The sequence below is a fragment of the Euprymna scolopes genome, chromosome 33 (assembly GCF_053919585.1).
Source record: "Euprymna scolopes isolate OS-2025 chromosome 33, ASM5391958v1, whole genome shotgun sequence".
In the NCBI taxonomy this organism is placed as follows: Eukaryota; Metazoa; Mollusca; class Cephalopoda; order Sepiida; family Sepiolidae; genus Euprymna; species Euprymna scolopes.
The window spans coordinates 49,734,610-49,740,227 of record NC_136514.1 but is presented as its reverse complement, the minus strand read 5'-3'; positions in this window follow the sequence as shown (position 1 = coordinate 49,740,227).

Below are 5,618 nucleotides of genomic sequence, written 5' to 3'. Positions count from 1 at the left end.
GCATACATATATATATATACATATATATATATATATATATATATATATATATATATATATATATGTGTGTGTGTGTGTGTGTGTGTGTGTGTGTGTGTGTGTGTGTGTGTGTGTGTGTATATATACTAGTTAACAAACAAACATATACTGATAACAAACAGAAGCCAGCAACAGTAACTGAAAATTAGAATAACAAAATCCTATGGGACATGGACATACAAACGGACAAACCCACCCAAGCAAGAAGACCGGATGTCGTAATAATTAACAAGAAAGAAAAATTATGCCAAATCGTAGACTGTGCTGTTCCAGATGACCACATGACAAATATCAAAGAAAAGAAAAAAGGGAGCATATACACAGAGCTAGCCAAAGAACTGAAAGGCATATAGATGATTAAAAAATCAAGATAGTACCTCTAATAGTAGGAGCACTAGGAACAATTCCGAAAAAAATTTGAAATTGAAATCAGAGGAATGACTGGAAAGATACAACGAGTAACAATAATGAAAGCAGCTGAAATATTAAGGAAACCCCTAGAATGCGGGAACTAATACACATGAGCCTCACGCGCTGATCAGACGAACTGTTGCAGAGATAAAAAAACAATGAAGAAGCGTTACATGAAACCAAAAACATAGAAGATACTGATCTATATGTTCTCTATCTATTTCGAATATAAATTTAACATGAAGTAATCTGTAATTCTTTTTGATTTGCACAAAAAGTACGCCAGTGCGCCAAATTTCATTTCGTCATAAAAACTACAGAAAAAAAAACTTTTTTGTACATTTTTCTAGCGAATAAACATAAAATTTCATATGAAAAACCATGTTTATCATTTTTTTTTATCCAACAACGGAGCTGAAGTAGACGTTTGCTTCTAAGACAAAACTAACGTGGTGTACAGAAACAATATTTTTCTAAAGAATAAAAATGAATAAAGTTTAGTTTTACAAGAATCTTTATACATTTTGGCGCATTGACGTACTTTTTCGTGTACTTTTTGTGCGAAATTTTGTGCGAAACAAAATAGCGGATTGAAATCTGGCGGCCTGGTGTGCTGGCGTCCCTAAAAAGCATTACCCGACGATTGATATGCAAAATAAAAAAAATAATACAGGGAAAGAATAGTTCAGAAGGCCTATCCCATGTCAAGAATGAGTTTCTTCATAAAAGCATACTATTTAGAAAAGCATCCTTAACATAAGGAGGGATTTCTGTTAACTATTCTGTATCTCTTTGAAACAGACTTCATATTTTTGTCTCACAATTATACACATTTGGTGGATTATTGAATTGATTTGTGTTAGAGTAAAAGAAAAACAAATAATTCATAATATTGCTACTACTACTACTACTACTACTACTACTACTACTAATAATAATAATAATAATAATAATAATAATAATAATAATAATACGAGGGGCGTGCAATAAGTAATGCTCCTGTCCCACTTCCAGTTGTCTGATTTAGCTGAAATTTTGCATGTGCAATGATTTATATCTCTACGGGTTATGTGGCAAATTATAGCTCTGAACTAATAGTGGTTTCTGTTGTACAGGTGTTTGATCTGGGTCAGGTGTGAAACGGAGTCTGTTGAATGTCGTGCAGTGATCCGGTTTTTGTATTTGAAAGGACGCACACCACAGGAGACTTTTGATAAAATGAAAGAAACTTATGGTGATAATGCCCCATCCTATGATTTTGTAAAACGCTGGCATCGTGAATTCAAACATGGCCAGAAGTGTGTGGAAACAGCTCCCAGACCTGGTCGCCCCCTTCTGCCATTGATGAGGCATCTATCCGTCAAATTGAGGCTGCAATTTTGGAAGATCGACGCACTACTATTCGCCAAATAGCCCAAGATGTCAAGATTAGTATAGGGTCTGTGCAAACTATCATTCATGACCATTTGCATATGCATAAGGTGTCTGCCAGATGGATTCCCAGCTTGCTCACACCATTCCAGAAGCGAGAACGCGTCGAGTGCTCGAGGATGAATTTGGAGATGTGCCAAGAAGATGAGTGAAAGTTTCTCAAAAGACTGATTACACAGGATGAAACCTGGCTCCATCACTATGATTCAGAGACCAAAGCCCAGTCAATGCAGTGGAAGCACTTGGACTCAAGTCAAAGAAGGCAAGGGTACAGCCCTCCGCTGGCAAGGTCATGCTCACAGGCTTCTGAGACCACGGCGGAGTAGTGATGACAGATTTCCTGGCAAAGGGTACCACAATTACAGGAGCCTATTATGTTTCACTTTTGAGGAAATTAAGGGAAAATATCAAAATCAAGAGGCGGGGCAAGATCAGCAAAGGTACCCTCCTCCTGCAGGACAACGCTCCGGTCTACAACTCGCATATCGCCAGATCAGAAGCACGGGCGTGTGGTTATGAAATCCTTCCTCATTACTATCCTGACCTTGCACCCTCTGACTTTCACCTCTTCCCAGCCATGAAGTTGTTTTTGAAAGGAAAGCGTTTCCCAGATGATGCAGCCTTGATTTCTGAAGTCACGTCGTGGTTGGAGGACCAACCTGGGGTGTTCTATAAAAACGGTCTCCAGAGCTGCATCAAACGATGAGAGAAATGCATAACTCTAGTCGGTTCCTATGTAGAGAAAGACTAATAGCTGTGCCAAGTTTCGTTGCTCTACTGCTATGGGAAGTGGGTCAGGGGCATTACTTATTGCACGACCCTCGTAATAATAATAATAATAATAATAATAATAATAATAATAATAATAATAATAACAATGGCAGCAGCAGTAGCAAATATATTAATCCCTTTAAGTAAATCATTTCCGCAAAATAGAATTCTACATTTTAAACTGATTATGTGGCGAAAACAAAAATTATTTTAACATTTCGCGCAGGAACACTGTTTTGCACATAAAATAAACGTAAAATGATACTCACTTCCAGCCCATTTTTGCTTAATCGCCCAAAAATCGAAAATGAACAAAATACTCGTACAGCATATCATCTTCGATAGATTGTTTACATTTATTTTTATGTTTCTACCAGCGTTTTCTACCAAAAGCACACTTTAAAAAGTTTCAATGTAAATAAATTTATTCAGGTATGTAGAAGAGTCTTGCCTGTGGTAATATTTATTCGTGGCATATTCGTGTATCATTTCTTTCCTTTTTCTGTTTATTACAGCAATAAATCTCCCAATCCCATCCATCTTTTTGGGATAAGTGTATAAGTTTAAATGTTGATATAATTTTCTTTTTAATTAAGAAAATCTTCAGAATGTTTTCTCTTTATGTATTTTATACAAGATTTTGATAGACTCATCGGAGATTTTGATATATCTTTTTAACTCTTGCGTCCAAAAAGAAGTGCCATAAGATTTTGATTATTTCAGGAGAAGCCGATGACAGACACCGCCAATGTACAGCTGGGGCCAATGAAATTTTAACACCGTACAGAGCATTTAAAACCTTTTAATGATCAAGTGAACTCCCTCTGATTGATGCATAATAACATTTAGAAAAAAGATACGAAAAGCTTACATTAGAAATAGGCGAGTTATCTCTCAATAAATAATCAATAAATAACATAAAATCAACTCCGTGAATCTATGTTAAATCTGGAAATGAGATTTACTATATCTGTGGCGCTTTCCTATGTTGTAAATGAAAAGCTTCTAATAAAAAACAATTTGGGCTTGTTTCATTTCTTTATTGCCAAAAAAATCAAATTAAAAAAATCGGTTTGGAATCGGATACCCTAAAAAGTTTCAATTTTTGCGATTTCCAATTCTAATTCATCATCCCAACACGCACACACACACACACATACACATATATATATATATATATATATATATATATATATATATATATATATATATATATATATATATATACGTTTCATTTCCATTTATATTATTGCTCTATCTCGTATATTAAGTTATTTTCATCTGGTTAGTACTGTCTTATAAATACTAATGTTTATTTGGCTTTTATTTATATTTTATTTATTATACAATCTTTATTGCAACAGCATTTCCGAATTATATTTAATATATATATAATATATATATATATATATATATATATATATATATATATATATATATATATGATTGCAACACCTTGTAAGACGAGTGCCACTCGCTCAGACACTTAAAGTCCATGAGCCCAAAAATAACTTCCATCGCCCCAAGACCATTTTAATAGACAAATGTCTGAGGGAGTATCTATACACATATGATGTTACAGAGTCTTAGCTTTGTACGACAGCTAAGTCTCTCTCTCTCTCTCTCTCTCTCTCTCTCTCTCTCTCTCTCTCTCTCTCTCTCTCTCTCTCTCTCTCTCTCTCTCTCGGTTCAAAAGGTTGAGATCCAACAACAAGTAAGAGCAAGGTAGCCAGCAATAAGTTAAACTGAAGACCAGCTTAATGCGGGTACTGGTGTCTCGCTTCATTGTTTTTTTTTTAATCAGAGATTTGCTTCCCCTAGAAAAGTTGCCTTCACCACGGCTTACGGGATCCCTCTCCAACCCAACACACACACACATACACACAAACACACACTGTGCTCGTTGACCTCGAAAAACGATTTATTCGCCCTTTGGAAGGTCTTGTTTTTAATCCTTCAGGGAGACTAGCAACCCTCCTCACCAAACAAGTCTGGTGGGGGAACCAGTTTAGTCGCCGGTGACCCGACCATGAGGCAGGTAGTACTGGGTTACATGGTACCAGTAGTATATGACATGACCTGACACACACACACACACACACACATATATATATATATATATATATATATATATATATATATATATTAAATAAAGGTTTCTATTTAAATATAACTTTTAATTTTCGTTTCATTTTATTTAATATAATTTTGAAGTATAACTATTTCTAGTTTTATTATTTTCCAAAGATCTGATTTGTTTTACACATTAAATTTCTTATCTTTCTTTTTCCTTACTCTTAACTAATTTTTACGTTCTTAATTTGTCATATTTCATTCATTTATATATTACTAGCAAAAGTACTCGTCGTTGACTGGGTTCAAAAACAGCCTACAGATAATCGACTCTGATTTATGAAAGTATGATAGGTTATGAAAAGGAAGGATTGTAAATTTGGGTTAAATTTCCGTATTGAGCACTCTTGTATTTACCTCGTTATATTTCATTGGTTACCCTACTTTTGAAAAATAGCAACCTCAAATTATATATATATATATATATATATATGTATATATATATATATATATATATATATATGTGTGTGTATATATATATATATATATATATATATAAAAGGAAAATGTGTTTAAAAATAAGAGCGTAATATTTTTTTTGCAAAAGTTTAGATAAGATAAGCTATCGGTACCGTCCGTTTCAAACCTGTTCAAAATATTCTAAATACGTAACATTTTTTTAACATTATAAAAATGACGCCTTCGTTGTAGGTACTTCAACTGGATTTTTACTGAATCTTCTCTATTAGGTATGAATTACATATTTGTTTGTTCTTACAACAAATTAATAGCTTTGCTTGTTTTCGTATTCATTCTCGGAATTCATTGATTCGAAACGGAATTGGTTATTTTCACAAGGAATTGCTGATCGTCAAAGAGTTTAGTCAAAGATT